A 25,962-nucleotide genomic window follows, 5' to 3' on the forward strand; every position below is an offset into this window, starting at 1 on the left:
AAATATCAAAGTGTGGCCGTTAAGACCACTAATACTTAAGACATGCCTATTTATCCTTTAAATACAGGGAGGAGGTCCTCATCCTCACTCTGCCCCTTGACACTGAGCAAAGGGATCAGAGTGGTGTCAAGGGGCTTTAAAAGCCCCAGATCTGCCTGGGGGAGGATTCCTTCAGTGCAGAAACCATGAAGAACAGCCCTAAAGCTGCCTTCCGGAATGCTTCATAAGCCACAGTACCAAGGACAGAAGGGGTGTGTAGAAGTGAGTCTTCAGTATGCTGCACTGCCGAGATTCCAAGAACTGCTGCGGCCCATAAGGCAGCCTGGGAAGGCTGCTGGGTAACTAAATTGTGTTGGGAGCCGCAGAGCAGCCTGAGGTTGGGAGGGTGCAAAGGTGGCTGAAGGGCATAAAGTCTACCTTCGCCCACCTCCTCCCGGGTTGTGAGTTTTGTGCCGCCTCTTCAAAGCTCAGCACAGAATCTCACCCAGTATAAATATTAACCATTCTCCATTTGCAGGCAGGGAGAAGAAAAAGGAGCATCTCCCAAGATGCCAGATGTCACTGCTCCTATGGGAAACTCTTTAGACATTAAAGCAAAAAGGGCAAGAATGTAGATACCATGTTGGACTTGTAACCTTCATATAAAAAAGCCAAGGCAATTCGCTTCATTGCATAACTAAGGTAACTACTGTATAATGATTATACTGATTATAATGTATCTCACAGTGAAATGTATTGCTAAGCTGTCATGTTAGCATTATTGTCACATATGCCATCGCTTAGCACCATATAGCTTGATCACACCCAAAGCTGTAAACTACTTGGAGCTACATAATTAGCATGATCTTCAGGCAAGATATTGTTTGCCATTGTCAGAAATGGCACAGATCAAAAATCTCTGTGATGTCCTTCTGTCCCGCACAGAAAAAGTCAACATTGACTAGAGCTATCTCCAGTGAACACTTATTCAACGAATGTAATTCTTTTTTTGTGTTAGTACATTAACCACTCTCAGACTTGTGACTTTTATGAATTGTTTATTCTAAATCATTTCATGTATTTTAGCATTTTGGTTGGTTAGGTGTCTTTCTTTTGAGCTTTGTGGTATGGCGAGGCTGCTAGATGTAGACTAGCTTGTTAGGTTTCACATGGATTTCACAGTTTTATGTGAGAGGATCCTGGATAGGCACCTTTTTATGAATATGAATGTAAATAAATATGAATGTCTTCTGCAGACATATTTCAGCCTGTAATTGCTCATTAATTTTCTCCATGACTTGCTTTGAATATTCATAACTCTTATTTTGCGTTTTGTGATATGTTTGGCTGCCTGTGTGCCATAAATGTTTTGCGCCCCTCCCCCCCCCCCGGAGGCCTCAGGGACATGCCAGCCGCTTTTGAGAGTGGCGCAGAGCCAGGGCAGGCAGGGAGCCTGCCTTAGCCCCACTGCGCTGTTGGCCATTCAGCACCTAAAATCTCCCGGTTTGGCTTCAGTAGCCTCTGGAAGATACGGCATGATTCCGGGAGACTTCCTGCAAAACCGGGGGGGTTTGGCAACCCTACTCCCAAATGCACGAAACCTTTCATGATGGCCCTATGAGCCCTTCAATTATGAATATTTGCATAAGCATTCAGTACATTTTCTCTTTCTGCAAACATTTTTGTGACCAAAATCTAGTCACTCATTTTCTCAGAAATCTAATAAAGTGTGATGTGAATATTATAAAAAAAAATTTGCATTTTTATTTGCATGAATGCCCGCAATTGCTTTCACACTATTTTTCCCAGTGCTGGTATTGAATTCTTCAAAGACTGAGTCAGCCACTTCATTTTTCTCTCACACTTTTTTTTAGTAGGTGTTTGGCTGAGGCAGTGTCCCAGAAAACATAGGAGCTAGTTTTCTAAACAATTTGAACTTCGGGTGGGTATGTAAATAAGATTTACACATTTTGGTTGGTAAAACCTTTCTTTGTTTTGAACCTCTGTGAGGGTGCTCAAAATCAGGAAAATAAGTATGTTGTGTTCTTTGAAGCTAGGTTATCTCTATCTTCTTATTGCACCGTATAGAAAAAACCTTCTGGTATTCCCATAAATATACTGCAACTACTGTATTGGTACTATATTTAGTCGCCGTATTTCTGTTAGCAACTTTACTATGAAACATATTGGGTCTGGGTCCTCTGGTCCAGCAGGCACCCACACAAGCTGACACAGGCCTGAAGCAGCTCATTTCTCTAGTAACTATCATTCTGTCATTTAAAAAAATCCCTCTTATTTATTATTTTCATGAATTATTTCTTTTCAAGTAATATATTCATAAATTCCAAGGCCAGGAGGAACCATTGTGGTCATCTAGTCTGACCTCCCAAATAACATAGGCCTTAGAATTTCCCCAAAATAATCCCTAGAGCAGATCTTTTAGAAAAACATCCAATCTTGTTTTTAAAATAGTGAGTGATGGAGAATCCACTGCAACCCTTGGTGTAAGCTCCTCCAATATTTAATTACTCTCACCGTTAAGTATTTATGTCTTATTTCCAGTCTGAATTTGTCTAGCTTCAACGTCCAGCCATTGGAACATGTTATACCTTTCTGTGCCAGACTGAAGAGCCCATTATTAAATGTTTGTTCCCCATGTGGGCACTTATAGACTGTAATCATGTCACCCCTAAACTTTCTCTTTGTTAATCTAAATGATCTTCTTGAGTCTTTCACTATAAGGCATATTTTTAATCCTTTAATTGTTCTAATGGCTCTTCTCTGAACTCTCTCCAATGTATCAACATCCTTCCTGAATTGTGGGCACCAGAACAGTATTCCAGTAGCGATTGCACCAGTGCCAAATATAGCTACATGGTGAAAGGGGGACCGGATCGTCCAGAGAAAACACAGGACTCCAGGGAGAAGCGACAGGTGCAGCCCAGATCCAGCCCCCCAGATTCAAACATATCTTAGCCCTACTCACATCCCAAACAACCAACTTCAGACATTCCTTCAACTTCCCCAGCTCCAACACCAAATATACCCAAGATGTCGGATCTGAACATGGATCTCCCAAACCAAATGTCCATCCAAAACCCCAGCTCTGAATCCCCCCACACACTCCAAAGTTCCAGTTGCGCGCCCCTTCCCAACACAAACAGCCTCATTATCCCAGCTCCAGCTATTCCTCTCACACCAGAGCCCCTGCTCTGAACCCGGCCAGATACACCCAGCCCCAGCTGCAGCTATCCACTCACTCTTGGGGCTCAGCCTGGACTCCAAGCTCTGAAGTGGAGCTGGGCTCTAGCACCTGGCTCCAGCTTCCTGAGCCTTGCCTCTCCCTGACTGAGTCACACTGACCCTGCAGCAGAGGCTGCTCTTCTTGGCAGAGTCTGTGACACTCGCCTGTCCCTTCTCCTTGCTGTCCCGGGCAGTCCTCTCTCTGGCCCTGGGGCAGAAGTTCATGGACCTGGGGCAGAGGACAAACCAGGCAAACAGGCCCCTGCTCCTCCCAGCAGGAATCTGTCCACCCAGGCTGTAACTCAGGCCCATGCTGCTCCTTCACCCATCCTGGAGCTGGTCGCTGCTTGAGGGGCCAAAGCAGCCTCCACTCTGGGTACCTGGCACCAGCCACGGCTCCTCTGCAAACAAAGATCTCCAATCTTGCAATTTTATCTAGAGATGGTGAGATGTGAACTCAGCCTGACCTCTGGTGGAGTGAGTTCCAAAGACATGGACCCTTCATTGGCCATGAACAGGAGTTTAAACCTTGGCTCCATAAGCTGAAGGGTTCCACTTGAGCTTAGCAGGAGCAGAGATTGATCGATTGTATTTCGGTAGTGCCTAGGTGTCCAACCAAGATCAGCATGCCATTGTGCTCGGCACACAAAATAATAGACAATCCCTGCTCTGAAGAGCTTGCAGTCTCAATAGACAAAGGGTAGGGGAAAGGGATCCAACATACAAGCAGAGTGAACAGGGTGAGGGTTGACATTTCTTTTTAAAAATGCCTTGGGTGGGTTTTATTAGGAGGGGATTATCTAATTGGAAAGGCAAAGGAAGGGACAATAGGAGAAGGGAGATTAAGGAGGGGAGCATGAATGGCAGGTGGAGTGAGGTTTAGGTGGGGAGGCTATAAGACGGGGGTAGGTGAAGGTTGGAGCAAACAGTCCTGAAAGAAAACTGTAGAGAGCAGTTTTATGACATTATCAGTGTCTGATGGTCCTTGAGGAGGTACCTTGCTATTGCTTCTGATAGCTAGAGTTTCTCTGGGGCTGGCTCCTCCCTGGAATTTCTTTCTTCCCCAAGCCCACATGGCTCAGAGGGTTGTGCTGGGGGGGGTGGGGGGGGGGAGGGGAGGAGATACATGAGTCCTAGTGCTCCAAGTGGGGGAAGCCTAGAACGTGTCTAGTCCAGTGGTTCTCAAACTTTTGTACTAGTGACCCCTTTCACACAGCAAGCCTCTGAGTGTGACCCCCCCCATAAATTAAAAACACTTGTTTGTATATTTAACACCATTATAAATGTTGGAGGCAAAGCGGGGTTTGGGGTGGAGGCTGACAGCTTGCGATGTCCATGTAATAACCTCGAGACCCCCTAAGGGGTCCCGATCCCCAGTTTGAGAACCCCTGGTTTAGTCCATTTAGGACAGTGAAGACCATTTTACTGGTTTCTTTTAACAAAATTACTTCCTTTGTCATCTCTCTGGTGTTTCCTAGGTACCCTTCCATTCCATTAACATTTTGGTCCATGTTAGTCACTATAGTAGACAGCAGTTTGATTTCTCTGTTCAGTGAAGTTGGAGTATTTTTTTCTTAATTTATCCCCTCATTTTTTAAATTTTCCTTGATTTCTTTAAGAAAATTTCCTTATTCTGACTCTGGAGTAACTGGACTTGCAATCCGGTGGTAGGCACAAAGAGTCCTGTGTTTGTGCACCAATCACTTTTTTTTAGTCTTGTTCCTATGGTTGGCATGTAGGTATTGATGTTGGGGCCTCCCTGTCAGTTTTCCATATGTAATACTTATACGTTTTGTTAGTGGAATAATACAGCAAAGGAGAAGGAAGACCCAGAACATTGAATAACATTTAAATGAGAGACCTTCACTTGGAATTTTTGAGTGCACAGGAGTGGAGGATTGAGACTTGAAACTTCTCTCCCTTGTTTGCAAAAGGGCCATTACCATTACAAACCCTTTCTTGTGAGACACTTCTCTGGGCCGTTAACTAAAATTCCTCGCCCTCCCCCCTTATGTCTGCACTGCTGTCAGAGCTGTCATTGCAGCACTGTAGACATACCTGCGCTAGCTTTAAGCTAACTAGTGAGGGTATTGATAGCTGTGAAACAATAGCAGCCTGGGCTGTACAAACCCGCCTGGGACCCTAGCTGGGCTGCTAGCCCTTGCTCAAGTCTGTGCTGCAATGGCTTCTCTACGCTTGATGCTCACATACTAGTTGGATAAAAGCCAGATCAGGTATGCTGCAGTCACACCTCCAATTGCAGTGTAGACATACCCACAGACTCAGATACAATTCAAACCATTTTGTTCTCCAAGAAGAAGAAATATTAAAAGAAGAAATGTGCAAGGAAAGATTCTTATGTCTCAGTATTAAATCTTTGTCCTGACTAAGAGAGAAATGGAGAAACGGTTTAAAAAAATAATAAAATCTGTAATGTATTGTCCTGTTCGTTGTGAGAAAACTCTGCATGTTTTTAGCATTAGGTCAGCTTTCCCCTCTCTAATGGCTTAGTATTAGTCTACCCAGTACCCACGCTAAAAAGGAGTCTGTCCTAGAAGAATATGGACAAATAATGGCTGAACAAGCATAGATTGCACTAGCTGGGAGGAAGTCCTGCGTGCGTGCACACGGAGTATTTCTGCACAGGGAGTTACACTGCAAGTACAAGAAGATTCTCTTTCTCCCCCTTCCTCCAGGTGGTCCCAGGCAGGGAGCAGCTATAATTTGGCTATTTGCACCACCTGAGCACAATGGGAACTGGCTAGTGCAGGCATTAGTGTTCCATACCCACAGGTAAGATGGGTGTAGGCAGGTGAGACCATGGCTCAGGTCCTGCTGCACGCTGGCAAGCCCTGGAAGGCTGCACTGGGAGAAGTCCAACAGGAGCTTCTGGTGAGTGCAATCCTGCCACTGCTCCAGGGCCGCATTCAAGTGCAGATGTAAAACAATTATTTCACTTTCCTAAATGTGAAGATGCATGTAAGTAAATGGACAGTTAGTTTGTTTGTTTGTTAGGTTCCCCCTGTTTCCCAGCTGTTCCAACTTCCTGTGGGAGAGACATTTCCACTTCCTCCTACTGCAGGGCCTCTACCTTCAACCACAAAGAAAAGCATAGGGGTCAATTGTGCAGCTGTTAAGTATTTTTTAAAAGAAAACCATGCATGAATCCCTTACTTCCTTCTTTAATTCTTCTTTTCCCTTTTCTTCCTGTAGCTTAATTTTTTTCCTGTTTTTACCTTTTTCTATTTCCCTAATATTCTTAACTGCTTTTCTCTTAGAATTTCAAAAGCTGCCACTTTGCCTTCCTTTTTTTTCCATAACCCTTTAGAGCTCTCTTCTCCATCTTCCCATCTCATTTTGGAACAATATTTTCCCTTTCTCATTATATCATCTACTCTCTTTTTTCCCTGTGTTGTATTCTTGGCCTCTTCTCATGCCTGTTCCCCCTCCCCCATTTCTTCTTGATAGAAAACACTGCTAATCATCCTTACTTTTCATCTCCTTTTCTGAATCTTAAGTGAAGTCTTTCTGATCTCCGTGTGTGTTCTGTGGCAGTATGTGCCAGGATTGCGACAGAGTGAGACTGAAAGCAGACTCACTGAAGCAACAATCCAGAATCCTCTTGAAAGCAAAGTTAACTTTTTGATTCATTATCTCCTGAGAACTGGCAAGCTCTCGCCGCCTTTGTAAGTTTCACCTACTTACATTTTGAACTTGTTTGAGAAGTTTAGTTGAATAGGAAAGCAAATGGGATGTGGGTTTTAAATGCATTGTTCAAACATATTTAACTGTTTTTTTATATCTGGTGTGAGTCACGTTGTTGTTTTTGGTCAACATTTTGCCTCTTGTCAGAGAACCAGGCTAGTAACATCAGCAAATGGAGGAAGTCAATGTATCTAAACAGTTGGCCGTTTATTTTGGCAAACCTCAGGGCCACATTCAGTGCTGACTTGTACCCATGCAGTCTTATGAAATTTAGTGGAATTGTACAAGTAAATGAGCACTACATTTGATCCAAAGACTAGAGAGAGCATTCCTGAGGACAGTTGCTTGTGGCACTCTATGCTATTTGGAAAGGTCTCGTCGTATAGTCCTTTTAACTCCATAGAAGCCTCATGGATTGCTGTAGTTCTGTGGTAACTGGAGAAGCAGCAACACATTATATGATGTGAGGTTTAATTAGATCCCACATAGATTGAGGCTTCAGGCCAAAAGGCCCTGTGTTTCGCCACCCGAGCAGTTTTTAGTGTAGTTGCCTCGTGAGTCTTGACCTGTATTGTTACTAGATACATGCACAAAGGCAGCCTTTGGACCTGATCCTTCAGTATGTTGACTACACCTTATGAATTGTCATACACCATTAACACCTAGGGAAATCAGCAGGAGTGGAGTACACTCACCACCTCATGGGAGGCAGGAAGCGCCCTGCAGAATTTCTTTCTTATACATTAGTAGCATCTGAATGTGCCATGTCGGGGGCAGATGTGCAAGGTAATCCAAGTCCTTGACCAGAAGAACTTTGTCATAAATGACAAAGATGGATGAAAGGTGAGAGAGGTGCACCAAAATTTACACCAAATATGATGTCCGCAAATCAAGAATTTGTCAGCCAAGCAGCTCCTGCCTTTCCTGGTGCTTATTTAAAACAGATACTCTTTTTATGCATGCATTTACACCAAAACCATCATTTTTTTGAGTTCATAAAGATCCAATTGGGTTGAACGTCCACATAGATTCTTTCAGTTCCAATTGGCATGCCAAATCTTTAAAGTAGCATTCTAAACATTATAGATCACAATTTCCTAACTCAACAAGTGTTACAGCCAGCACAGGGGAATTCTAAATTAGACCTTCCTTGTCCTAACAGATAAAGAGGAACTGATCACACAACTAAAAGTTAATGGTAATTTAGGTACAAGTGATCGTGACTTGATTGCATATATAATGTGCAAGAGGAATAAAGTCCACCCTAATACCATATATACTTGATGCTTTAATAGGGCCCATTTCACAAAGCTAAAAACAATTCTGAGCCACATCAGCTGGGAGGAAGAATTTAATGAGAAGAATGTGTGAATAATAATTGGGATAATTTAAGAACACTTTACTACATGCCCCAAAATTCACAATCCTACAGCTGAGGAAGGAAGGCTGTGCTTGTTTAAGAAATCAACCTGGTTTAGAGGGGAAATTAAGTCAGCTGAAAAAAAAATTTTAAAAAGAAAAAAGGGAAAGTTGATAGTAATGAATATAAGTCAGAAGTTAGGATAATTGATAAGGGAAGCCAAGGGACACAGGGAGAAATCTATGGCCCGTAGAGGTCAGGACAATAAGAAGGAGTCTTTAAAAATAAGTTAGGAACATAAAGAATCCTGACAATGGTGTTGGGCCATTGCTAGATGAAAATGGTAGAATTATCTTTACTTTTCCACTTATATATTTGGAAGTTGCTACTAAAAATAGACATTTTTAAATCAGCAGGTCCAGATAACTTTGCAGCCAAGGGTTTTAAAAGAGCTGGATGAGGAAATTGCTTGATTTTTTCAATAAGTCTAGGTGCATTATGTAAGTTCTAGAAGACTGGAAGAAAGCTAATGTTGTGCCAAATTTTCTAAAAAGGGTAAATAGGACAACCCGGGTAATTATAAGCTTATCAGCCTCACATCAATCCTGGGAAAAATAATGGAGTGGGTGATACAGGACTTGATTATTAAAGAATTAAAGGAGGGCAGTGTTATTAATACAAATCAAGATGGATTAATGGCAAATAGATTCTGTCAAACTAAGTTAATGTCTTTGAACCGCGGCCAGTGGGAGCTTCGGGGGAGGTACCCACAGGCAAGAGCAGCGCATGGAGCCCTCTGCCCACCTTTCCCCCTCCGGGGCTCAGGGACGTGGAGCTGGCCGCTTCCCGGAGCAGCGCGGGGCCAGGGGAGGCAGGCAGGGAGTCTGCCCTGACCCTGCTGCGTGCCGCTGCCACTCTGGAGCCGCTCCTGGTAAGCGGTGCTGTGCCAGAGCTCGAACCCCTCCTGCATCCCACACCCCAGCTCCCTGCCCTGAATCCCCTGTCACAGCCCTCCTGCACCCGAACCCCCTCCCCTGAGCCGCCTGCTGCACCACTGCCCTGAGCCCCCTCCCACACTCTGCACACCAACCCCCTTCCCTGAGCCCCCTCGTACACTCCGCACCCCTCCTCTGCACCAACCCCTTACCCTGAGCCCCTTCCTGCACACCACAGCCCTTCCCACATCCCGCACTCCCTCCTGCACCCCAACCCCCTGCCCCAGCCATTCATTCATGGCCCTGCATACAATTTCCCCACCCAGATGTGGCCCTCGGGCCAAAAAGTTTGCTCACCTCTGTCATAGAATCATAATTTATCAGAGTTGGAAGGGACTTCAGGAGGTCATCTAGTCCAACCCCCTGCTCAAAGCAGGACCAATCCCCAGCTAAATGATTCAAGTGTGTCCTAGTGTGATGCTACGTCCAAAACAGCTAAAGCGATCCTGAGATGCATAAACCGGGAACTCTCAAATAGGAACAGAGAGGTTATCATCTGTGTATTTGGCAGAGGTGTGGCCTCTCCTGGAATACTGTGTCCAGTTCTGGTGTCCACAATTCAAGAAGGATGTTTATGCATTGGAGAGGTTCAGAGAAGAACTGTGAGAATAGTTAAAGGATTGTAAAACATGCCTTGTAATGATAGACTCAATCTATTTAGTTTAACAAAGAGAAGATTATGGATTAAGAGTATGGGGTGGCTTGATTACAGTCTATAAGTACCTATATGGGGAACAAATATTTAATAATGGAATCTTCAGTGCAGTAGAGGAAGGAATAACACAATCCAGTGGTTGGAAGTTGAAGCTTGACAAATTCAGACTGGAAATAATATGTAAATTTTTAATGGTGAGAGTAATTAACCATTAGAACAATTTACCAAGGGTTTTGGTGGATGTTTCATCACTGACCATTTTAAAATCAAGTTTGGATGTTTTTCTAAAATATATGCTCTAGGAATTATTTTTTTGGGAAATTCTATGGCCTGTCTTATACCGGAGTTCAGACTAGATGATCACAGTCGTCCCTTCTGGCTTTGGAATCTATTAATCTATTGCTAGGGTAGCCAAAATTCAGGTCTTTGCAGGGTGTTTTTCATTTGGATTAGAAATGAATGAAACAGTTATGATGTTTTCTTAGTGTAACTTGTTTCTTTGCAGAAATTTACACCCTTCCTGATTCCATGAACAGCAGCAAGAACAAACAGTGTACAGTCAGCCCTCTTCAGCAGAAATCCCATGTAAGGCATGCCAGCCCTTGTCCCAAGAACCAGCTATCTTTTTGCCTTTGCTTCTCTCCAGGGACCCTAGAGACTCTTTCTGCTCACTCACTGTGTTTAACACAGCGCCCTCTTCCAATCCCCAGCCACTGCGTTTGGAACCAGGAAAACCCTGTTCCCTCTACAGTCTTCCACAGCCTCAAGACCCCAAAAGTCTTGTCTTAGCCTTTGTCTCCTGGGCTTCACCATTCTCACAGCCCTTTTTCCAGGACTTCACAGTTCTCCCCAGTTGAGGCTTCTTTCCCAGCTGGCTCCTGCTCCTTGAAATTGCATCCCTTTCAGGTGGCAGATGTGGAGACCCCCACCCCACCTGTTCCCCTGGTCTGTGTAACCTTGCATCTCTACTGTCTGCATCCCTGCCTAAGAGGCAGGAAGTTCCTATACACACGACTGTGAGCAGGCATGTGACCAACAACTACAGCACCCAGTTTTAAAGGGCCCGAGGTCCATACCAGGAGCACTGGGACACGTACTTACACCTGAAGGCCCAGTGTTGTGTCGCAGTGCCCTAACGACATTCATGGTGGTTATCTGAATAGCATTCACTCTTTTTTCTACCGAGAGTTTTGCCCTGAGTGACTACCTCAATGACTTTTCATGGGCAACCCATTCTCTTTCATGACAGAAATATTCAGCTTGTTATGGATTTACTTTTACTAGTTTCACACTTTTCATATTTTGCTGGTCTGTAGAAAGAGTATTTTCAAATCAAGTGTTGGACAACTTTTGTGAAATGCCCAGTTTAATGATATGATCAACTTTTCTGAAGGTTGGACAAACCTGTTCAATGCAGAACTGCAAGAGTTGTATGGTTTACTTTTTTAAGGTTAATCTTGTTTTAGATTAGAAAAAAAATTCCTATGACAATCGTGTATATTAGATATTGACTAAGGCTTTAGAAATAATCTGTTCTATAGTTTATCTAGTGTTTCCTTTAATTTCTTCTCAGTTTGTTTTCATTGTGACTGTTGTATGAGATCTTTGTCTCAGACTTAAAATATTCCTGCTTTCTTTTTGGAACATTTCTTCAAGCTTTTTTTTTTTTCCCCTTGCATGCATGAAATGCTTAATGCCCTCTATCTCTGTGAAACTGTTTTGTATATAACTCTAAAAGCTCCCTTAGGACTGTAGGGTTTTTCTAATGGAGCAATTTAAACATTTTCCACACAAATGCGCATGCAGGGTAAATGGCTTTACAAAAATTAAAAGAATATTTGTTAGATATTTCCACTGTTTTTATTAAAGATCTGTAGCTGCAGCTATGGTAGAAATATATTTGTCAAACATATTTAGAATAACTTCTGCTATTGGTAGAGAAATAAATGAAGCTTATAAAGCTAGGAATTCAGAAATTAATGAGGAGAGAAACAATAGAAAGCTATTTAGGTTGATCTGACATTATCATAGGCTTGCTATTCTATTACTTGCATACATGTTTTTAAACCTATACAAATGAATAGAATATTCAGTTCACAAAGAAAGTTGATGGGACAGGAACCTTCAAATGATGAGGATATGAAATACAGCAACAACTGGGAAACCACAAATCATATGTACATAGAATGGAAGTTTAGAATTAAAATGGTAAGACCGTCCTTCTCACACAAGAAATAGTGTTATGTTAGATTATCTTCTTAAGATATGTATTGAAACATATGTCTCATAAAAATCAGTGGATTGTATGGAATAGGGCTGAGACGAGAAATTCTGTTTTGCAGAGGATTTCAAGATCAAGATTTCAGCTGGGTCTTTTCAAAGGGGGTTAAGTTTGAAAGTCAATGGAATTTAGGAACTAAACTCTTTTAGGCCCTTTGAAAATCCCACCTGTAGCATAGGTGAGCTCTCAGGGTATTGAGCATTATGTTGATTAAACTTGCTGTGAACAGCTATATTAGATGACACTGGACTTAAAACGTCAGCTGGTGGTGTGTCTATATTAGGATTCCCAATGTTGCTAACAATAATGGCACTAAAACTGTGTTAGCAATGAAGGGGAATTTTTGCAAAATGTTTCGAGTATAGACCATGCTAAACACCCTCTGAAATGGTATAGAAAATTGCTTTTGTCTTGTCTACACTAGTGCTTTACCTACTTTCAATATTAGTTGAGGGAAAGCCTTTTGCTGATAATCATTGTTAGAAATGGCTCTGTTTCAAAAAGTTGGGCAGGCTGGAGCGGTTTGGTGTCTGGAACCTTGTCAGCGCTCAGAAATCTACCCTTTGCTGACAAGGGATATCAGCTATGTATGTGACTGAACTGGTGCTGAATGGTTTGAACTGTCTCCTGAGCAGGGCACAGCCATGTTTTCTGAAGTGGAGCTAAATGGTTTGATCCTGTCTACACTTGCGGTTAAACAGTTTTCAGCATTGGTTCAGCAGCATCCATTATAGGCACCCGACGTGTTCTTGACAATGGGTAAATTCCTTAGTGTAGACAAAATTCAGGTGTAGATATAGAATATATAATTTCTAGTGTATTTCTCTCCACATGAGTATGTATTTGCTTATAGACTCTTAGGTACCATGTTGTGAGAACAATAATAACATCTTGATAGATACATATTGTCTATTTAATCCCTGCTCCCTATTATAAATGGAGGATATGGCACATCATTTAACTTTTTTTTTCTTTTCTTTTTTTTTTTTTGGTATGGGCTAATCTGTAAAATTTTACATAGGATGAGTATTATAATTTCAAAATTTCTTGAGAATAAGTATGAATGGTCCAAATGAACAAGTGTGTGACTAGGGCAGGGGAGGGCAAACTGCTGGATCCGGCCCGTCAGGGCTTTCAATCCAAGCCTGCAGGCTTGCCAGTCCCATGGTGCAGTGGGGCTAAGGCAGGGTCCCTGCCTGCCCTGGCCCCGCACCGCTCCTAGAAGTGGATGGCACTGCAGCCCCTGTGGGGTGGGGGGGCAGAGGGCTCGATGTGCTGCCCTGGCCTGCAGGCACCACCCCCCACAGCCCCCCATTGGCCGGGAACGGGGAACCGCGGCCAGTGGGAGCTTCAGGGGTGGTACCCGTAGGCGAGGGCAGCATGCAGCGGAGCCACCTGTCTTACCCCACCCCCAGGAGCCACTTCCGGGCATGCCGGCCACTTCCAGGAGTGGCATGGGGCCAGAGCATGCAGGGAGCCTGCCTTAGCCCCACTGTGCGCCACTGCCACCCCAGAGCCACTCAAGGTAAGTGGTGCCAGGCCGGAGCCCACATCGCAAACCACTCCTGCACCCCAACCCCCTGCCCTGAGCCCCCTCCTGCACCCCGCACCCCCTGCCCTGAGCCCCCTCCTGCACCCCTCTGCACCCTATCCCCCTGCCCTGAGCTCTCCTCCTGCACCCCAACCCCTTGCCCTGAACCCCTTCTTGCACACCGCACCACACCCTGCACTCCCTGCTGCACCCCTGCCCCAGCACTATGTTCATGGCCCTGCATACAATTTCCCCACCCAGATGTGACCCTTGGGCCAAAAAGTTTGCCCACCCCTGGACTAGGGTATGCTGAGTTCTAGATTGTAGTTTTGACACCTTTCCATTCCCCGATCTTGGTGTCACTCTGTTCTCCTGGTGCAAATTAGATCAGACTGAAGATTACTTTAATTTGCACCGGTTGCCCCAAAGTTCCCTTCTGGGAGCTAGGGATTTTTGGGTGCACAGCTTTTCTGTAGCCACACTCTCTGTGCTCAGAGAAAGGGTGTCTTAATAGAAATACACCATTTGATTGTCCCCTTTGCCAGGCAAACTCTTCTGAGGGCTTTACTGCTGTTCATTGCAGGGAGGAGCAAAGCTTCATTTGTATTACTTGCCACAGCTTGATACGTTGCTTGATAATCAGAGCCATCTCGTGTGATCTCTGGACCTGGATCCAGCAGGAGGAGAGAATAAATGAAGTACTTGACTGAACTGTTGCCAATGTCAAAGTAATTGTCTTTTTACAGGGGAAAGAAGAAAATATGAAACAAACAAAAAATGTGTGGCCCTCCAGAGATGAACCAAAATTTCAGTAACTGTTGTTTTGCGCGAGACCTTTATGTAGAAGTAGTTAGATTGTCTCAGGTTTCCAGCTACGAGTACCTTAAAAGCACTAGTCCATAAAGTCAAAAGACAAAAAGAGACGCCTTGTGTTCAGATATTGCATAAATATGAGTGCAACAATTCCCTCCTTATAATCTCTTTAAATACAATAAGTGATGCCAAGTAGAAACCATATTTTCAGACTGGAGGCCAGGGGCGCGCAAACTTTTTGGCCTGAGGGCCACATTGGGTTTCTGAAATTGTATGGAGGGCTGATTGGGGGAGGCTGTAGCTCCCCAAACAGCCAGGCATGGCCCGACCCCTATCTGACACCCCCCCTGCTTCTTGCCCCCTGAGCCCCCACCCGGGACTCCTGCCCCCCATTACCCCGTCCAACTCCTCCTCTCCTTCCTGATTGCCCTCCCAGGACCCCTGTCCCCATTCAACCCCCCTGTTTCCTGCCCTCTGACTGCCCCAACCACTGTCCACACCCCCGGCCCCCGACCACCCCCTCTGCCCTCTATCCAACTCCCCGGCCCTGTTACAGCGCTGCCTGGAGCACCGGTGGCTGGCAGCGCGGCTAGCACAGAGCACCAGGTCAGGCTGGGCTCTGCAGCTGCGCTGCCCCAGGAGCTTGCAGCCCCCCTGCCCAGAGCATGGCGCCAGCTGCGCAGTGAGCTGAGGCTGCGAGGAAGGGGGAACGGCGGAGGAAGGGCCGGGAGCTAGTCTCCTGGGCCAGGAGTTATGGGGCTGGCCAAGAGGGGCCTATGGGCCATAGTTTGCCCAACTCTTCTGTAGGCTCATTATCTTTAAACTAACCATTGTGGCTCTTCTTCAAGGACCTATCAATTTGGTTGAGCAGTTGTTAGTTTAACTGTAAGCTGTTGTCAATCATTTTGTGTTCTTGTTGTTTGCCAGGTTCCTCCATATGCATCTCAGGGGGGAAAAAAGCATGAATGTTTAATAATGGAAAATATTAGATTGTTGTACCCAAAGCCAACATTCGGAGTCTTTTTAAAAGCAATTTTAAAAAAACTGATGTGTGTAAAATTGTAGTTGACAAGAAAGAAGTGCCATCACACTGACACCCCATTGCAGATTGTATCTGAAATCCTTTGGCTGTGTCTGAACTAGACTGTACGCTGCTTGGGGCAGGGACTATCTTCTTTGTAGTCTTGTAAAGTGCCAAGCAATGCAACCTGACGGCACTCAATAAAGCATCATTCTTTGCACCTGGCTGGGAGAGTGGTGTGATTCAATTACATTAGAGAGGCAGAGTTGATTGCCAGCATTCAGGGACCTCATAAAAATGTAAACAGTCCAAAACAGTGTTACTCTGGAAATCACGCAGTCCTTCTGGAGTGAATGCAAGTACCATGGACACGATGCATTGATACGCATTTTAAAGAATCGCCACACTGTCCAAGCACATCCATCCCAGCCTTGTCTTCAGTGGGTATGTCTGCACTGCAGTAAAACATCCACAACTGACTTCGGTCAGCTGCTGGCGCCATCCACACCACAGAGCCCTTCCGATCTGCCACAAGCGGTCCTCTGTAGGCCTGGAACCGCTGCTGCCCACTGCGAAGTTGCTGCTGCCACACCCAGGTTCCCTGCTACGTTTGGGTCCCCCTGGCACTTAGATTCTGCCTTCTGCAGTGGATAAAACTTTACTCTTCCTCCCAGAGAGGCTCTGCCTTCCACCCCCCACGGACTACAGGCCTCGTCAGCTCTGCTGTTTCCGCATCCATTCTCAGAGTCTGAGGATTTCTTGGAACCGGACCCCTCCTCTCCTGCCCAAGCTCGCAGTCTGGATCCCAGGCGCAGACCACATCATCCCCCAGCTTATGACCCTGCCTATGACCCATGCTGTCGGTACCCATGGGGTCCACTGCTGCCCGGAGACCCCTATGCTTGGCCCTACTGGCCCCCATGGGACCCATACCAGGACCATGGCATACCGTCGGTGACATCCTACAGGCCATCCCCAGTTCGATCCGCACCCTCCTTGGCTTCTGAAGAAGGAGATGATGAAGTAGTACAGCCAGTTCTGCTGGTCCTCACCGGTGCCACCTCCTTCTTGCAGGATGAGGCGCTCATTCCACCCTTTCTCTCTCCTCCTGATGACCAGAAGCAATACCACAAACTGCTTTAGATGACCAGAAGCCAGACCGCCAGCTTTTGGACATCCTCCAACCACAAGGGCTCTCTTGCACTGCCCTTCCCATCCATGAGGCCATCCTGCAGCCAGTGCAGATGGTCTGGCACATGCCAGCCTCCTGTGCTCCTACCCCCAAATGGGCAGGGAGGCAATACTTCATCCTGTCAAAGGGAGCAGACTTACTGTTTGCTCCCCATCCCCTCACTTGCTGGTGGTCCACACAGAGATGCAGCGTGTTCACCAATATCATCTTCAGTCCACTCTTCTAGATGGGCAGCGAAGAAAATGGACCTCTTTCTTGGGCAGGAAGGTTCACAGGAGTCCAGTTTCGTGTTGCCAACTACAAGGCACTTATGGCGAAATGCAGTTTTCATACTTACTTCCAGTTTGCGGAGTTTAAAGAATTTCTGCCACTGGAGAAGCAGCAATAATTTCAGGTCCTGGTAGATGAGGGCCAGTTCATGGCCAAGGTGAGCCTTCAGGCAGCTGTAGATGCCACCAATACTGCTTCCTACTCTTTGGCAACCGGCGTCATGTTCTGCCGGGTCTCCTGGCTGCAATCATCATGATTTCCTAAAGAGGTCCAGATCACTCTTGGGGACCTCTCCTTTGGCAACCTTCAGTGACAGGTACGATGAATCCCTTCATTCTCTCAAGGACTCTTGCGCCACTTTCAGATCGCTTGGCATTTACGCTCTGAGCTGTCAGCAACAAAGACTGTCCTTCTGTCCCCGTCCCTGCACCCCGTCTGCCTTACTTTCAATGCCAGCAGAAGCCACCCAGACATCGCCAACATTCCCAGCAGCCACGCTACTCTTCCGTTACTTCCCCCGCTGCTTCAACCCTCCCCCACTGCCAGTCTAAACAACAATTTTGACTTCCAAGTAGAGACCCGTAAACCTTCTCCTCTCCCCTCCATGGTACCGCATGTCCCAACTTTCCCAACAAACTTAATGCATCAAATTATGGCCCTAAAAAGTTTACACAGCTTCCGTTTAAGTCATGCCAAGGGTAAGTGAAGGCATGAAGTGAAAGGGTGTTCAAGTTCAGGCTGAATTTGTCATGAATTGATTGCTAATCCATTCTTTATTTCCCTTGTTGTGTCTGGGTACTGGAAGAGTATGAAGTCAGTGTGATATTGTCTAAGGGCTGGTCTGTTCTGAAAATTTACATCTGCATAGTTACATCTCTGAGGGATGTGAAAAATCCACACCCCCTGAGAGAAGTATCTATGCTAACCAGTGTAGACAGTACTAAGTAAATGGAAGCATTCTTCCATTGACCTAACTGCTGCCTCTTGGGCAGGTGGATTAACTACAGTGATGGAGACCCCCACCTGTCACTGTAGTGAGTGTCTACACTGAAGTGCAACAGTAGTGCAGCTGTGCTGCTACAGCGTTTTAAGTGTAGATCTAGCCTAGCAGAGTGCAAAGCCCCATGACACCTACCAATACCTGCATCATGTTGGCTGTGAAATTCCAAACCCTCAACTCTTGCAGTGTGGACATTTTGGATTTACAAGTGGGATAATTCTCATGTCCGCTTTCAAAGCTGTTTTCAGCTTCATGTAAAAAGCATGCTTGAGCAGGAAAGTGACTCCAACCTGGCAGCCAGAATTTTGATGGTCCTGACATGCTAGTTTGTCCTGTCAGACCATCATGCTTTTCAGTGGATGACAGTGGGCATACTTATCACTGTTTTTACCACTTGTGTTAAGAATAGTCATGTCAGTTGAAGATAAAGTTTAGTCGTAACTTTTTGGTCTACCTGGTTTTCAAAGGTTTGTGTTTCAACCTTTCTTATGTAAAAATATTTGTATTTATTTTTCTGTTTGCCTATTTAAACATTAGTGTATACAAGAGGGAAAATCAGGCAGTGTTAATGCAAACCACTGATCCCACCTTAACTGCAACTAGGAAGAGTATTTGGTGACTTTTTTTATTTAATGTTTTTAATATAGGTCAAATAATACAGAAGTCATTTGAATAAAAAGTCAGATGTATTTTTAATTACAATATTTTATGTTTAAGTAAAGGGTAGAGGGGATGGATTTTATTTCTGCAATCACTTAGATTTATGATTGAAACTATTTGGCATCAGCTGGATTTCCAGAGCATGTTCCATCTCAGACAGGGAGAAGAGTTCCATGTCTTTATTGCATTTTGAAGTATCAAGAATCTCCATAACCCTTTGCCACAAGCAGGGAGAATGGCATGTTTCAGTGAATGTAGAGTGCTGATGAAGAAACCCACCCTAATGCTAGCAAAGAAAATTACTTTCTTATAAATTACACCCTGGATGGATCTGGCCCATTGTCCCTAACAATGGAGCTGTGAATTGCAAAGATCTAATGTGTTGTGTTCAACTTTTGTATTAGGGATGTGGGATTAGGTAGCTTTTGTTTTGGTCCAGAAATGTTGACATCTTTATTGTGCTCTACGTTATGGAATTATGGGTGAAGTGTCTTTAAATCAGTAGTGCAGTAGTGTATCAGAGAAGAATATTTAAATAACAGGTTGACCTGAAAGAATATAAATATCATAGCATGTTGCATGAGTAGGTTTGTATGTTACAAACGGGGAGGAGTCTCTGTTGCTATATGCATGCTTTTGTTTTGTTAGCAGACGAGCTTTAGCGACAAGTTCCATCTGGCCACGTCTACCCAGCTGTGTCTCTGTTGATTGGTTGTAATGAGACTTCATAGGACCCAGCTTTTTTTTTTTTTGCAGCGCGTCTTCAGCTCTGCACTGCCGAGACAAGGAGACCGTGTTTTTGCTGTTTGCATCCAACATGCAAAACACAGGTCTAAATTTTTAATTAGCTAGAGCAAGTGGTGAAAAGAAAAAAAGGGAATGTAACAAGCCTCCGCCGAGAGCAGCTGGGATGTGTTGCCATGACAACAAGTTCAGTAGGCTGCCAGCTAGCATGTCAATGGGCAATGCAGGGAGGGAGCTTTCAAACCCTGCCTGCTAGCCACAATGCGATTGGTCACGCCTCTCTTGTCTTTGTGTAGACTAGGGTATGCTGGGTAAGACCCAGAGTGATTGCTCAATTTGTCTCAAGGCTGCAGTGAGGTAATGCTTCTGAATCTTTTGGGATTATGAACTGGATCTCTGAAAGGTTGTAGTGTAGAGTGTTTTCATTCCCTTTTGAACTAATTACCCACTGTATCCTATATAAGCAGTTTTGTAACAATAACTGGCTTTATACAGACTCTGTTTATATGGTAGGAGGTAGGAATTGGAGGTGAGCATTTTAACTTGTGTCTGCAGGCAGAATGACTGATACGATGTCGTATGAGCTGCTTTTAGCATAACCTTGCAATACTGAGAGTGAAGTTAAGGTGCTGAATCCTTTTTTAAGCCACAATAAAGGGCTGGCCTCTGAGTGGTTGTTATGGGGGAGGGGTGGAGAATTTGGAATTGCATTCACACAATTTACTCATTTAAGTCTTGCATGTTGGCTGATTTGAAGAGGTGCACAGCACCCTATAGGAGGATGAAGGTTCTGAGGCTGCACTGGCATCAGACACACGACTGAGCAGGCCAATTTTTGTATTCTTTGCTACTGGGAAGTTTAAATAGCCCTGTTGCTTTTGTGTGCAGGCTGGCACCCTAGGTTTCCTAATTGTTGTCCATTAGTTGAACAAATGTATTAGTCTCTTTGGTAAAAAGCTGGTTTAATGTAGATGATCTGGGCCAAATTCAGCTCTGGAGTAAGCAGCCACAACTCAGGGTATGTCTACACATGGGCCAGCTAGGTCTCGCTAGCCTGGGTAACAACAAGCTGTAGCTCAGGAAAGCTTATGCTGAAATAAATTGGTTAGTCTCTAAGGTGCCACAAGTCCTCCTCTTCTTTTTGCGGATACAGACTAACACGGCTGCTACTCTGAACACCAGTAAAGATAGTGCCGCATTGGCTCCAGAGCAGGTTAATAAGCTGAGTGTATAGCAAGAGTCTGTGCTATATGCTATTTCACTGCTTTTGTTACCTGTGCTAGTTGGATTCAAGGTAGTTGGTGCACAGCTTTTGCTGTGAAAACATACCCACAGCTGAAAACAACAGAGCTTTGCCACTTTACAGCAGGGCTAAATTTAACCCTTTGTCTGCATGTCTGCAGGCGTAGAGAGTTTTAGGTCTCAATGGTGAAATAAGCAAGTCTGATGCAGTTCAGGGACTTCTTGTTAGAAGTGCTCTGGATCTTTGGATGCACAGCCAGTGATCAAAGCACAAAATATGTTCCTTTTACATGTTGCGAAAGTGCAGAACATATTTAGAACCATGAAATAAATTTGCCAAAAATAATGAAGTAAAGAGAAGAGGTTTGGTGATCAGCCATTACTACCTAGTGTGCCAAGTCTACTAACCCTTCATACACGGAATTCCTATTGAAGTCTTGATTAGACACTACAGAGTCCCACAACCTCTCGCAGTTGTGGAATGGAAATTGGCACTAGCGTGTGCACTTGTAATGGTGAAAAATCACTCCTTTGAGGAGGAATAAGCTACAGAGAGACTTTTTCTCCCAATCCCGGGGAAGTTGCAAGACATTTTCACACCATAAAACTCCACTAAGAATGCATCACAATGTAGGTCACTGCTCATAAACTAGTCTTTCTAGTCTCCTTGTCCTCCATTTTCTTTTCACCAAGTCTCGGAATCAAAAGCTCAGTTGTAGTCTAGGTGCTTTTAATAGCTCAAGAATTCACTGCATCTGCACTCTGTGCAATTTCATGGAAGCCTTCAGGTTTCCACAGGAAATGTAATCGCCTTTGTCCATGTGGAATACCTATCGCATTATTTATAATATTGTGATTTGTACTTTTTAGGGATTACTGTCTCCTAACCTGGAATTCCCCTCACAAAGCCGCTCCCTGACATAAAGGTGTGTTGAGGCAGAGTTCCTGCAGATTTCCCATTCCTTTTTTAATCTTGGGCCACTTCCTCAGATTAGGCGCCTACTCTGAACTGCCATTGAAGCCTGTGCACAAACTGGCCAGCAAAGGAATCTAAGAGAGCAAGTATGACTGACACCTGTGAAACACTTTATGAAACTAAATAGTAGAGGGGGCAAAAATTCTGCCAGTTGCTCCAGAATCAGTTTCTCCTGTTGTAGCTCTGGAGACGGCTGCCAATTCAGTGGGACCCTAGGAAGCCTTAGAAGAAAGCAGCACTTTATATCTAGAGCGCCCTTGAAAAAGGGGGACGTTTCAAGCAGAGACAGTTTACTAAGCCATTTATTTTCAGCATTCCCTTAGCTCCCGTTATTTTGAATAAGACCCATCTCCCTCACAGGCCAGCTTCTCATTTTCCTTAATCCTTCAGTAAAGTCATAATCCTTTATTTGTGACCTCAGAATCTGTTGCTATGGAAAATAGAGTGATATCACAGAGCTAGTATTGTGACTTCACTGTAGGTTGGAGCAATGGGCTGAGGGAGACAAGCTGCTCTCTGTATGGAGGAGAATTGTGTATTTCTGATGTTCTGCTATAGGCCACACAGCCATCAGCAGACTCTTCCTAAGGAACAGTAGAGAGCCATTTGAGTCTCCTCCTATGTGGCAAGAAGGCTTACTTAGTGGAGGAGGGTGTTGATGCCATTTTATATAGCTAATAGATGCGAGAGAGCGCGAAGGGAATGGTTATTACACACTGCAAGTTTGATCCTTCACTTGGGTAGAAAAGATCACACTACCAAGAAGAGCCAGTTCAAATGTGATGTCTGGGAAATATATGCAAGGCATACTCATGCTTGGCAAAGAGATACATCAAATAATAGAATCAGTCTGCCTAAAAATACTGATTTTTCTGACGTGGAATCTCTCTCCCATCTCCTCTCCTTTTTCCCTCCAGCTTCCTATCCATCACATCTTCCAGTCCTTCTCTCCCTCTTCTTCTTGAGTAAAACTCCTTTGTACCTCATTAAAATGTTACATTTTTTACTGCACATGGACATTAAAATACTTACTTCATGATAACTTAAATTGTTGTTCCATATGTATTTCTGCATGAGGTGCATTCTTGAAGGCATCTTTTTTCATAAATATGTCCATTTGCATGTGCAAATCAGGCATCTTGGTACAGAAATTTCAGATTTGCAGTGACTGTGCAAACACAAATTCAATATGATCATAAAGTATACCCTTCAGAAATATGCCCCGAGTGGGCAGTCTTTCTGTACAGTACAAACTTGGTCCAGCTTAAAGCGCTCTGTATCCAATGAATGATAAAGAAAATTATTTATTAACAAAAGAGAGGGAGACATTATTCTTAAATCCCACATACAAATAGTTAGAAAATATGGCATGAAAGATTAAGGAATGTATTACAGTTAAAAGTTTTCAGCAGTATGACACATTTTCCTCTAACATAGTTTCAAAATAATGACCACGTGTTTCAACTAGCCTTATTGCGTACATGTCACAACAGTAAGCTAAAGTACTGCTTCAGGGTGGATCAATTCCTATAATTGATGTAAGTGTCTTATGTTTTTGGTAGATCATTGTCATGAGGCGACAGTGACAGGTATGCTAATGTTTTTTGCTTTAATCCCCAATAGCCTCAAATGAAACTAGTAAATTGGTGGATGGCGTTGCTTAGCCAAAATGTGCTGCTAAGGCTGACTGACAGCTTATATAGTTTCCAAAAAGTGAGAGTTCTACTATGAACATATTAGCCTCTGAGGTTTAGGGGAACTGACTGGGTTTCTGAAGATTTTTTTTGTAGTTTAGGAAATGTACATTGTAAAATAATTGTATGCATGTTGTTCAGTCCCTGCCAAATTGAAATCAGGACTCTGTTGATCAATTAGTAGTGGTTGACAATCTCTGGGGAAATTCTCATGCACTTGTCCTTCAGTAATGAGGCCTAAATGAAAAGTAGCGATAGCACACACGCAGTGAAACTTCTAAGCCTTGTGTTAACTTGTTAAGAACAAGCCCAGTGAATTTTCAGTGCTCAGTTACAGGTGTCATAGCCAGAAACTAGTACTTCATTTTCTGTTTTGGACGGTAATGCATAGGCACCTTTTATCATCTCTGTGACTAGAATTCTCAGATCCTCAAGCTTTCCCATTGCTCCACAAGAAAGCAGCACCATGGATTCTTAAACAGTTAGTCTATACGTTTGTGGAGTTGTCTATTATTAAAATAGTTATTTTAAAGATTTACAGCTAATTTTCCTGAGGATATTGCTTTACTGAGATACTTGGCTTAATACCAGTAATAAAATAATTGTGAAAAGACCTCTTAAGGTCATTTTTGGTGTGGTTATGCTGCTTAGTGGATCTGATCCCGAGAGATGTAAGCAGCCGCAGTTCTCACTGACTTGACTGAGAGTGCAGCTGTTTCTCAGAAAGAGGCTAATAGCTTCTAAAATGCACCTGTGTGTGAACTGAAGCCCTGAGCTCTTGAGAAGCTGATAACCTTAGCTCTCATTGGTTCTTTGCAGAGATACTCAGCACATTACAGGGTCAGACACCCTCCCTTCCCCCCTCCCACTACCCTTCAATGTGATGGAAACTTATGTCAAATGTTCAAACTTGCATGCCTAAAGTTAGGGACCAATCCATGTTTAGAAATCTAAATATGAACATAGGTGCCTCCCTTTAAGCATTCATGGTAGAATTTTTTCAAATGTGCCTAAGTGACTTAGGAGCACAAGTCCTGTTGACTTTCAAGACTTGAACATTTTTAGGCAAGATTTTCAGAATTGCGTGTCTAAAGTTAGGCTACCAAATAAGTGACCTGATTTTCAGAAGTGCTGGGCCTCCGGTAGCTCTCGCTAGAATTAATGGGAGCTGCCTGTTGTCTGTTGTTTTGAAAATCAGGCTCATGTATACATTTGCCTATGGACACAGGTTCCGAACTTAAGGCTCCTGTTTTTTAATATCTTGCTTTTGGCCTTAGTGAAAATATTTTGAGAAATGGAACTTAATTTGAACTTTAAAAGAGAAAGTTTGAGTACTCCAGAGATAAGTTGCCATGTACCAGGAGAAAGTATAATTACAGGAAAATAATAGTTACATATACTTTTTTGTTCCTTCCTTTCTGTTGCGTCAGTAGAAGGTATAACATACCAATGTGAAAATATTTTCTCACCACTAATACATTTAGTATCATTTATACTATTGCATTGTTGCATGTAACTATGGTTTTGGATTCTCAGTCTCATTAGATTCCCCATTTTATGTACACTCTGAGGGCTTGTCTACATTGGGAAATTTACCAACATATCATACTACTGTAGTTATATTGTTATAACTTCCTGTGTGGAAACTTATTCCAGAATAATAAAGAGTATATTTTTTCAGTTTAGCTTATACTGCTTCCAAAGTGATATGAACTAACCTGGAAAAAAGGTACACTTAATCCAGAAAATGTGCCCACACAGAGAGTTATCCTGATATAACTATGCCAGTAAATGTCTTCATGTGGACAAGTCCTGAGATCAATTTCCATCTTACCATGTTTCTCCAACCCTTTCAGCTCGCTTTCATTCTGTGGAAGAGTTTTTAATACAAATGAATCAGTGGACTTTTAAAGGCAGTCTTGGTGATGTCTTGTTACAATAGACCTCTTGAGTGTTTGTTCCTTTGCTGTCTGGATGTTTATACAAACTGATGAACCCTTTGCATGCTGTCTAAATGTAACGGCATTGAATAAGTGATTATTAATATGCATGCTGTTTGTTTCTTTAATTGTCCTAGAAAGTTCTCCTTGAACTAGTTTTGATCTTGCATTGTGAAAGCTTGGGAATAAGTCACTGGGGGGAGCAGTTTGGATACTTTCTTTTGAAACACCCTTACCTCACACCCCTCCAAAGCATATAAGAACTCGTTGAAAGTCAGTGAAGAATGAATACTCGCTAGGAGCAGCAGCTGGGCATTTTCATGGAATGACTTGCCTATAGAAAATGCTCCCTCTGGCGGTTCGTTAGCACTAGCGTTTGAGCTTCAGGGTGCAGTACAAGGCACATTTGTTCTGTCAGGCTTTTAACTGAGGCTTTTATTGAATCTTTTATATGGCAGTGATGCTGCCATAAGCTATTTGGAGGGTGAAGGTCAGACTAGTGCATAAGGGCAAAAAGAAAACAAAACAAAAGCACCCACTACGTGCACAGGCAGTGCATGTAGATGAGCTTCCTGCCCCCACAAAGTAGCTCGGTTCCTGCTCTTTCCTTTACTCCACTCAGCTACTCTAACCTGCCTTCCTTCTGCTTCACCGAAACCCA

General features: G+C 43.8%; 1 protein-coding gene across 6 annotated transcripts in view; it reads left to right on the forward strand.

Annotated features, from left to right (window-relative positions):
• The window catches only part of STOX2 (storkhead box 2), a 222,850-nt gene that overhangs the window by 146,106 nt on the left and 50,782 nt on the right, over window positions 1-25,962 (forward strand). For 2 of the 6 annotated variants that reach the window (XM_043546043.1, XM_043546044.1), the window contains exon 2: window positions 518-681. The exons of the other annotated variants lie outside the window; for them this stretch is intronic. The gene's annotated coding sequence lies outside the window, so the exon portion shown is untranslated. The remainder of the gene's footprint in view (window positions 1-517; window positions 682-25,962) is intronic. 6 annotated transcript variants of the gene reach the window in all.

Source organism: Chelonia mydas, chromosome 4, assembly GCF_015237465.2.
Source record: "Chelonia mydas isolate rCheMyd1 chromosome 4, rCheMyd1.pri.v2, whole genome shotgun sequence".
NCBI classification, from domain to species: Eukaryota; Metazoa; Chordata; order Testudines; family Cheloniidae; genus Chelonia; species Chelonia mydas.